This window comes from Cupressus sempervirens, chromosome 1 (assembly GCF_028749045.1).
Source record: "Cupressus sempervirens isolate cs-2001-9-10 chromosome 1, ASM2874904v1, whole genome shotgun sequence".
Lineage (NCBI taxonomy): Eukaryota > Viridiplantae > Streptophyta > Pinopsida > Cupressales > Cupressaceae > Cupressus > Cupressus sempervirens.
This window is the reverse complement of record NC_143118.1, coordinates 393,735,772-393,747,352: the sequence shown is the minus strand read 5'-3', so window position 1 is coordinate 393,747,352 and position 11,581 is coordinate 393,735,772. Positions and strand designations below refer to the sequence as shown.

General features: G+C 34.3%; 1 pseudogene across 1 annotated transcript; it reads left to right on the top strand.

The window, feature by feature from the left end:
• The first annotated feature begins 5,822 nt into the window (after positions 1-5,822).
• Positions 5,823-11,315, top strand: LOC149577950 (disease resistance protein Roq1-like; annotated as a pseudogene). The gene is made up of 5 exons (XR_016355828.1): positions 5,823-6,646; positions 6,754-7,847; positions 9,775-10,047; positions 10,439-10,609; positions 10,805-11,315. The product of XR_016355828.1 is annotated as a disease resistance protein Roq1-like (transcript).
• Positions 11,316-11,581: the final 266 nt, after the last annotated feature.

The window sequence follows — 11,581 nt, the reverse complement described above, 5'->3', positions numbered from 1 at the left end:
GGGCATATGAATCAACCAGTCCGAGCTTGGTTGTTGTATGCCTTGATGGCCATGTAGTAGAGCCCTTAGGGTTTTGAAGTGGTTAGAAGTAGATCCATTAATTGACTTGGCTATATTTGCACTTGGTCAATTGTATATGGCTTCATATATAAGGCATCCACTAGTGCCACAACTTTGAGTTTGTGATTTGCAATTTTGAACAAAAATGCATGATTCATGGTAGCATTCACCATCCTCATTAGATAGGTTTTCCCTCTCTTAATCAAATCCCTTAATGAATTTGCAGTCAAGTTCTTTCAATCAAGTTAAGGAGGTTGTTTTTTATTAGAACTAATAAAATACCACAAACCCACATTATGTTTTACTCGATTGAATCACTATGAATTTAAATAAAAGAACAAAAATTCCATATTCCATTATAGAAAGTAAAAATGAGCAGTATATTGAATTTTATATTTGACAAATTATGTTTAAAATATGAAAATTTAGTTTAAATATTACACAAATTATTTAATATTTTGTAATGGTAAATATTTTTAGCAATTTTTATTAATGTTTATTTATCATATACCATTAAAGTAAAATAAAAGTAAATATCTTAAATTAAATAAATTATATAATATCACACATCACCATGGTTGGGTTTAGAAAGATCGAGAACAAATCATCATAATATCACAATTGCACAACCCCCACCAAGCCTTTGGTAACAACCTAACTGGTCACGCTAAATCAACCCCGAAACACCCCAAAGCATAGACAATAAATAGAGAACATAATAGTCTAACAGTTTGGATTTGAAAACACGCAGTTGAGTTACACATTAGAATTTCAATTTTCATTTCAAGGTATGTTTCAAGTTCAAAAGATTTCTAGATAACCCTACAAGTTGACCCATTCATTTGTTCGAATGAAACTAGAATTATCCTCCCATCATGTTTTAAATCAATAATTCTATAATTTTACCAAATAGTATTCATCATTAATTAACTTTAATTTAATTAATTTTAATTAAAGTAATTAATAATTATAGGTCGAAACACTCATATTAATATCTTTATTAATTATCAATTTATTAATATTTAACCAAAAGCTTATTAATAAATTAATAATTACAAAACTATTAACAAAACATTATAAATAATAATAAAGTTAATACATTAAAAATAATATATATAACACTAAAATCCTTTATATATATATATATGTATATAATATATATTAATTCAAATAATAATTAAAAATTTAATATAACTTTAGTGCAAAATAACAGAATCGAATTCATATGGGATTGCATGTAAAAGTTTTAATTAAAACAAAGTAAGCGATTTAAATTGCTAACTTGCGACACTCGTACGCTGTGCAGGGACTGCAATCGTAGGGTACTATTGCGTCAGCGGTACCTGTTGTCACAGCAGTACTCACTGCGACACGCAGGCCGATAGGTAGGTAGGGGGCGGGTCAAATCCCCCTCCCCCCCCCCCTCCCCCCAAATTTTATATATTATTTTTTTTCAATAAAATATTTTAGCATGAATATTATGTTTGTAAGAATAAAGTTTTTAAATAAATTTATTTATTTTATAAACTTTGTACATATACTAAATTTAATACACAATTCCTTTCAAATATAATTTTATTTATTTTATGAAATTGATAAGTATTTATAATTTATTAAACAATATATATATATATATATATATATATATATATATTGAGATTGTTTTCATCTTTATTCCGATAGAGCAAATAATAACAACCATCCAAATTTAGAATTTCATTCTTAGATTCTACCATTTCCCGATTAAATCCTATATTCTTTGATTTAGAAACTCAAAATTTTTCTGATCTCTTTTCTAATCCCTACGTATATAGAAGATTAATTATCAAGCATCTATTAATTTTCAATATTGGAATGTTTAAACTTTCATCACAGAGAATCTACAGGCACGAAGAAGACAAGAAGTAGAAAAAATTGAGTAATTAATCAGTGATCACAAGACCCTACCTAATCCTGATGCTAATTCGAAAACTCTGAAGACCTGTGAGAGAATTCGCTCTTCTCAATAACTTTCCTCTGAAACACTTTCCTAAAACTCTCCTTCTGAAATTCGCTGCCAAAAGATGTCTCCCAAAATTCCTATCTCCCCAAATTCTTTTCCAAATTTGATGTCCCTCAAAAATGAACCCCCAAGTTGTGATAAAGAGTTTTCTCCTCAAATCGAGGCACTAATTGTGCGTTCACCTGAGAGGCCTTCTTGCTCAACTGAGTTAACTCTAAAATTAACTTGTATTAATCTTTGCTTTATCTTTTAATGCACATTAAATGAATTATTAAATAACTTAATTTAGTTTTCCTCTTGACTTCTATTTTAATCTTTATTACTTTTAATCCCATGCGCACTTTATGAAATTAAAATAACATTATTATATTTACTTATTTTATCTTTTAATTAATTTCTTTTATTTTTAACTCATGCTCGCATCATGCGATCTAGAAACTTTAATAATTTAATATCTTTCAACTTTTAATTTATTTTAGAAACTTAATTGATAAAATATTTAATTAATTTAAATAACAATAATATTTAGCATTTATTTAAAAATGTACTTTAAATATATTATTATTAAATTAAATAAATATTATCATGTTCTAAATTTATCCTTAAACTTTTATCTCCAATTTTAATTCTTTTTATTTAATTAATTTCTCAATTAATTAAATATTAAAAATATCATATTAAAATTTTCCATTAAATTAAATCATTAATTAATCTTTTAATTAAACTTAATTAATAGAAAAATACACCAAAGACTCATAAAGACAACATACAAAAACCCAACATAACAAAACACATACTAAAGCAACAAAGGGTTATAATCATGAAATAACATCATTTGATGCATTCGAAGGGTACTTAACTCAGATACTTGTCCTAATTATCAATTAGAACAATTGGTTAAAGGGTTTAAGATTTGGACTTAAGAGTTTATCTCCCCTCTCTTACCATTGAGATAATGCGATAGGGTACACTCATCCTAGCAATTCAGGGAAGTCGATACCCAGTACCTGCAACCTGCATAAAATCCACACATGTACAAACACAATATTCTAAGCTAAACAGACAATGGCAGGAAGTGGTGCATCGTGTAGATCCCGACTAGCAAGTGACTACGGCTCCCTTCCTTAACCACATCAGAAACAACATACATAAAGAAAACAAACACGCACACCATACACATGCAGTATGGGGTAAGTATCCATAAGAAAGCACATGTGATAAGAAACCATCTAACTAATCATCATCGATAATTGAAAACATTGAATAATCATCATACATGCATGAAATATAGAGTACCAAGTAATCTCATCATATAATCAACTAAGTCTGAAATAATATCTAAAAATCTGAAAGTAATGCTACTAAATATCAAGTATAAAACTAGCCTAAAAGAGTTTGGCAAGGGTAACTGAAATGCGACTTAGGGGCAGGCACTACACAATGTCTTATCAATAAAAACACATATATATTCTTCTATGAAGAAAATGATATTTAGTGAGATTGAAAAAGAAGTTTAATGAAATACTACTAAAATTTCAATAATATGACAGTTATTCCAACCATCCCATCTATACCTAAAGAAAGCATCTAATATTTAATAATAGATTTCTTCTTAAGGACTTAACTCTATCAAAATTATAAACAAACTTTAGTTTTGGGTACAATTTTTTTCATTTTTTTGTATATATTAATAAGAAATTGAATTTCAAAGATAGTACAAGAGATTAATTTTTATGAATTTCATATATGTGTGTACATACATACATACATACATACATACATACATACATACATATACATAAATACACACACACACACACACACACACACACACACACACACACACACACACAGAGCTTTAGCCCATGCCTCTGCCACTAGAAATGTGGCTACCCCTGCCATTGGTGCTGAAATGGGTGCAGCTTCGGTGGCCCCTACAATTGAAAAGGCAACCGTTGGGAGTGCTTCCATTGATGGTAGTTATGGGTTTATAACGGTCTATAGAACAGATTTTGCTGGTAGGTTGGGACAGAGATAGTCACAGAGGTAGCAAGAAAGGCAGGAGCCTAAAGAAACTATAGGTTAGTCCTAGATTTAGTTGTACCCTATATATATCAACCTTAGCCCATGCCCCTACCATTGGATATGTGGCTACCCCCACCATTGCTATTGAAATGGGTGTAGCTTCCATGACCTATACTATTGAAAGGGCAATCGTTGGAGTGCTTCCATTGATGGTAGTTATTAGTTTATAATGATCTATAGAATGAACTCTACTAGTAGGTTGGGACAGACATAGTCATAGAGGTAGCAAGAAAGGTGGGAGCCTAAAGAAACTATAGGTTGGTCCCAAATTTAGTTGTACCCGTGCATGTCAGAGCAAGTATCTCCAACAATTTTAGCGGCCATTGTATTCGATTCATAAGTATGAAAAAGAGCCATACTATTTTAAAGGGCATGGAATTCAATAGCCGCGTTGGGGTTAATAGTTGGGCAATTGGAGCAGAAGAGAAGTGTAAGCCTCATTATTTATTTAGTTTGATAGGGCACCTGCTAGACTCTATTATCAAGACAAACAGGATAGTTCCAAGAGCAGTCGCCAGGGCACTATCCCCATGAACACCCGAACAGTAGAATCCCCCATGCCATAGAATAGTAGGGGCCTCTGCACCTACATGAGGAATAGCTCGGCTATCAACCTCTAGCAAGTTGATTAATAAGTGTCGCCTACCAACTTATCTACATTAAGTGTGTTAATACTAGAGGAAGAGGTAGGAGAGGTAGAAGCTGAGGTGCCTATAGATAGTAGGGGGCAAGTTGCTGAGGCAAAACTATATTGTAGGTTTAGGTTGAAGCCCCATAGAATTATTTTAGGCAGATCCCCTTTGCCATAGTAGGGGCAGTGCCTTCCCACTTACTTGTATTCAGGTCGGTGTGTGTGTGTGTGTGTGTGTGTGTGTGTGTGTTGCATTCATAAACTACATACGAATTAGAAAATAAAAATCTAAACTAATATTTATCTTGAAAATCTTACCAAAAAAAAAGTGAGATGGAGGAAGCCTCCAAGAAAATATGTCCCATAACAACAAATTATAACAACCAATTAAATATTTAAAAAAAAAATCTTCAAAATATAAAATTGATAAATAAATAGCAAAAATTTTACAAATATATCAATAGCTTTATTTCTACTCAACAGAAATTAATTAATAATAAGAAAAAGTGAAACCAATAGTATATTGCTCTACATCAACTACAAAAATATTTTAAATATAACCTAACCATATCAACTAATCATATCTGAAGCGGAACTTAAACGATACGCATCCTCGCTTATTCTCAGGTTAACTACAAATTGACGAGATCAAACTTAAATTAAATAATAGTTTAAAAGATAGAATATTATTTATCTTTACATTGTAAACAAGTCCACTTGACCCTAACACCACGAGCTTCCTTGGAACCCTCATTGACCCACGCTCTACGGCAACGACGCGGGCCATTACTTTCCCACTACATCGCCGAAATAGTCCATTTGTGTTTTGAAGAGACTGAAATTTTGTAATTATTCCATCTTTAAATGAGTGGCCGACTGCTCAACAAATCGAATCCAAACATGTCTGGATTTGTCTACTTCCGAATCAATTTCCGTCCTTGCTTCCGATATTTCCGCGAATGGACACCGGGCAATTATAACATGTCTACCGAAGGGACCGACACTGTACCAGTGGTTCCAACCATGTCAGGATTTTTCTATATTCCAAGCATTTTCCGTTCTTTAAACCTGGATGTTTCAAAGAAATAAGAGAACCCACCACACAGGTTCAGGAAAGGACGGAGCCAGCCTCGTGGTCGTCAAATTTTCCGTTTTGTGATTTCCTTCGCTCTTCTGCGTTGTATGCTTCGATGAAAGGACGGAGCCAGCCTCGTGGTCGTCAAATTTTCTAACGTTTTTCCTTACTCTTATTTTCCTCGTTGTTTCATGGAGACGACCCAACTCGCCTGCAGCATGATCTATTTAACTCACTGTCCTGCTCTGTCTTTCTAATTATTTTCGTTGGAAGTAATGGCATCTTCCTTATGGTCTCACGATCAGAATAAGGATTTCAGTGCTTTTTCTGGCAAAAGAAGGATGGTCAGTGAATCGTCGAGATTGTTTGATGTGTTCATCAATCACAGAGGCCCCGATGTCAAACAAACTCTTGCTATTCAGCTTTACAATTCCCTTCACCAGTTGGGGATACGGGCGTTTCTTGATTCCGAAGAAAAAGAACTTGGGGACTCGTTTCCTTCAACCATTGAGACATCTATCTCTTCTGCTTCGGTACACGTTGCCATTTTTTCCAGAGGATATGCAGACTCACCTTGGTGTTTGGCTGAGCTGGTCCTCATGTTACAAAACCAGGCCAAAATTATCCCGGTATTTCATGGAGTGAAGCCTAGTGATCTCCGTTACATAGAGAAGGGAGCATACGCTGATGCATTCATCAGATATGAAAGGAAAGACAGGTACCGGGAGAAGCTTAAAGAGTGGACGGAAGCCCTTCAGTCTCTTTCATTTATAGCCGGGGAAGAATGTATCAGGTAATATTTCTCTACTTTTGGTAGTTGTATCTAAATTTATTTTCTTTGTTTGTTTTGAAATCTGATTTAATAAATTTCTCATGGAATCCTACTTTTACGGTATAAAGTTCTAGTGATGCTGGCTGCCAAAAGATAGTAGAAGCTGTGCAAAAAGGAAGTGCAGAGAAAAGCACGTTTGCATGTTGCGAAATATCCAGTCGGTCTTAACAATCTTGTGAACGATATTGAACAGCGTTGCCTAAAGGAACTTGTACATGACTTTGAAAACCAGTGTGGGCTGAAGAAAGGAAAGTATAAGGCTAAGGCAGTTGGCATTTTCGGCATGGGTGGGGCAGGGAAGACTACTCTTGCCAAAGAGTTGTTTAATCGAAAGTGTTGTTATTATTCTAAAGCAAGTTATCTGTTTGATGTGCGGGGAGCATCTGAGAGAAGAGAATTGCCTTCATTGCAACTAAAGCTTCTCAAAGATCTCTTCAACAGGCGTGATCTCTTTTTCACAAGTATAGAAGAAGGAAAAAGCTATCTCAAAGATAGTCTAGAAAGGAGCCAGACCCATAGTCCAGAAAGGAGCCAGACCCAATTAAGTGTTTTAATTGTTGTTGATGATGTTGATCATATTGAGCAGTTAGATGCTTTGCTAGTAATGGATATCTTAACTAAACTAAGAGATAGTCTTGTTATTGTCACAACCCGTGACGCTGGGGTGCTTATAAGTGCAGGTATTACTACTGGCTATGCTTTAAAAGGAATGGATAGAAATTATGGTTGTGAGCTATTCTGCCTTTGACCAACCGTATCGACTGAAAGGGTACGAGAACCTGGTTAATTCCTTCGTAGACACGTGTGGTGGGCTGCCTCTTTCTCTTCAAGTTCTGGGCAGGCATGTTCATGGTAGGAGTATAGATTATTGGTGGTCAGAATTGAATGAAATTAGAAAGGGGCTGCCTCGAGATGTAAAGCAAAGTCTGCGAATAAGTTTTGATGCATTGAATGGTGAAGAAAAACATATTTTTATGGACATTGCTTGTTTTATCAGTGGCAGTATGGCGGAAATAGTATGGGAAGGATCTGGATGGAGCGCCCAACATCACTGAAAACACTCAGAGATAAATGTCTGGTAGAAGAAGAAGGTTATTATTTGCAAATGCATGACTATTTGAGGGACCTGGGAAGAGAAATGGCGCTTGAATTCGACCCTATTAAAAAATAAGAAAAGAGAAAAAAATTGGTGACAGCAGATAACAAAAATTATTTTATTAATCTGACTGCACACAATGTGTAACAATTTCTCTCTATTTATAGAGACTTCCAACACCTATAGGTTTGTAAAGCTTCCTTGAATTCATGTTGAAAATAAACTAACTTCCTCATACATTGCAGAGGATCTGAATGATAATGTATGGGAGAAATTATAATAAAAAATATAGATAGGATAGGTCCCAGCATTCAGCCTTGTTAGGTACCTATTTACAACAAAAGAAAGAGAGGGGAACATGACATGACTATCCCCCTTTAATGTTCACCTCAATCATGCCGAGCATGCTTCGTAGTTTTAGAAATTTGGCCTCAAGCATACTCTTAGTAAATATATCTGCTGCTTGGTCTTCACTATAAAACCATATCGAAAAATAAAACTATAAAGAAACATGATAGGTCTCGGCATTAAGCCTTTTGAGGTACCCATTTACAACATAGAAATTTTTAGTTTCCCCTATCACAATCACTATGAAAAATTCATTTTTCTTGTTAAGTGGTTTTAGCTTACCACAAACTCTTCGAAAAAAAATGCTTTAGGATCTTTCACCCAAACAAGTGGTTTTGGTTTACCACAAACCCTTCAAGACTTTTAAGTTTTTCACCTAAATAAGTGGTTTTGGCTTACCACAAACCGTTCAATAGATTTACTTAAACAAGTGGTTTTGGATTACCACAAACCCTTCAAACTTCACAAAACCATTGATTCAATGATAGGTAAACCAACTCTAAACTTTTCTCTAGCATACTAATATTGAGTCCATATGAAAAATAATCCAACTACCGAGTCACATGGGTACCCAGCCGCTGTGCTCGCTAGTTCTCTAAAAATATTTTTCAGATACATGGTTCATCAATATAGTAAAAAATTTTGAGGTGTCGGGTACAATCGATAGTACACCTCTTGTTACAACCATCACTATTGTGATCTTCATATTGCAAACATTGACTTCAATGATCAGCCTTTCTTTTCATTTGACAACAACATATATTCTCTTGCTTGCTCCAACTTGCATTTTCACAACTCTTTTTCTCTATCAGTTTGTTGAGGTTCTCCAATTTCTTTATTTACTAACCTCCATAAAGCCTTCTCTCTTAGAGCATTCTTGACTGCAATCTTCCAATCTGCAAAACCACTTCCATCAAAGATAGGCAAAACTTCATTTGAAGAACCCATGTTAGCAAAAAAAATCAGCTTTCAAACAAATCTAGCAATATTCCAGCATCATAATAGCCCTGCAACCAAATATCACTCCAAAAAAAAATCAGCCCTACAAACAAACCATTTTCAACAAACTATTTGCCTGCAGCAAAACCCTCTAGCAATATTTCTAGCTGAATTTCTAAATAAATCTCCAGCTGAACTTGGCTAAACCTTGCTCTGATACCATATTGAAAATTAAAACTATGAATCAACTAAAAATGGTGACAGCAGATCACAAGAAAATATAACTTTCATTATTCATATTGATCTAGCTGCACACCGAAATCCAATTACATAGTCTCTATAAATAGAGGATTCCAGCTACAAAACCAATAGAGGAAAATTCTAGGCTTTTGACAAGTGGATGGCTGCATGAGCTGTAAGACTTAGTCCACAAGGAGATGTGGATTTTATAAAGTTATATGACCTATTCTGGAAGACAGCATCCATATCCTTTTAGCAAGAAAATCTGTAATGATTATAACAGAAGCTGATATGGATTTGACTGGCATGGGTTTTTGAATATTTCTAACAGACCCTCCTCATCGCATGTGGCATCCTCAAGATCTGAAATATATGGTATGCTTGTTTCCACCATAGTATTGTAATATTACAAGATCTCAAATATATTAATAGAAAACTGAGCTACTGAGCTGCTTGATGTATGCAGGAAACAGGGGGTTTCAGGAACATCCTCGCCAAAACTAATGTCAGGTGTTTCCATTCTATGCTTGACAAGTACACGAATTCTCGAGTTACATTCTTCTTAGGCCCATCAAACGGTTGGGTTGAGACATCAGCATCCTTAATTTGGCTTCAGCTTGAGGGCGATTTCAGAAAACAACCAATGAAGAGCTTTCCTTCGTGGATTCAACTTCAAAACTTGCAGTATTTGAACATCAATCATGGAGGACTCAGAATGTTGTGGGAGAATCGCACACAGGTATTTTGATCTTAATAATTGAAAATTAAAATTCCAACGTAATGGTGGAATTATCCTAGCCATTTTCTTTGAAATTATTGAGAGTTTCATACAAGTTTATATTGGACTTTCAGGAGCCCTCCTAATTGAAGAGTCTTGATATTGCAAACTGTAAACATTTGAAAAATGCATCAGGGATATGTAACCTTGCAAAGCTTATATCTTTGAATATTTATCAATGCCCAAAACTCAAGGAGGTAACCCTGGGTCATCTTAGCTTTCTTGAAAGGTTCACAATTGCAGATTGTAAACAACTGAAAAGTGTTTCAGGAGCATCTGAGTTTACAAGCCTAACACAACTGAGCATTAGTGAATGTCCAAAGCTTAAGGTTCTAACGCTTGCACATCTGAGCTTGAGGACTTGCTGAGTCTTTCCAAAATAAAATGCTTGGAGCAAATTGTGATTGATTCCTGTGGGAAGGTAGACAAAATGGCATGCACTAGAGAGCTGCATACATTGATAAGCATGCAGCTTTTTTATTGCAGCAATGCAGTAATTCAGAATTGCATTCCTCGGTTGAAGGTATTGATTTTGGGGTTCTTCTTTAGATCTTATCTCAAACAGATTATAGCTTTCTTTTTAATTTACTCTTTTTAAATTCATTATGAGCTTATTCACAAGCGATGATCTATATTTTTCTAACTAGTGTTTAAGTGAACATTAAAATAGAGGAATTTATCATGATAACTAAGTAATTTGTTTTCCCTCTTATTTTAGACTGTGGATTCAGATTATACTCTTGTGATTGGAAGACCAGTGGATGAAGCAGAGTCAACTTTAAATGGGAATATGTTTTATGATGCTTATATTGGCGCCCATGCAGTCACTAGTATTGCTGCTGAAAATTGTGAGGAGTTGGGAAAATGTCAGGAATTAATTACAGCTATTGTTTGCTGTGTGGTTGATAGCCATATGTCGGTAGATGATATAAATAAATCGCTTCCGAGTGGCCCCACTTACTATACGGTCACACCTGAAATGCATGAGGGAGAATGGATAGTTACAATGGTGGCCCCATATGGTTGTTCGAGTTATTATTATCATTATTTTGTAAAAATTAAAGAAGTTCTGAGGAGGTTTGGTATAATGAAGAAGGGGTTTCTGGTAGAGGTTAAGAAAGATGAAGAGTGGAAAGGTGTTCGATTGTTGCAAATAATTGCGGATAGATTGTATCATCTATGACTGACATTTTTTCAGGTCTATAATTTCTACTTTTTATATTTTCTAGCATTTGCATCTTTGAATAGTGCAAGGGTTAAGTTGATAGTAAAATAGATATCAAATGATCAATAATTTGATATGTTCATGAATTTCTATTATTTTTAATCCTCCATTTCTCTTACTATGTATATCTATTTGTGTCTTAGTCTCTATTTTACACAATTAAATCTATTGAACAATTCTTTATGCCCTTGTATTTTATAGCGTCCTACAGAGTAAGCTAAATTGATACATGAAATAAAAAATATCTATAAAAATAGTATCATGGATACG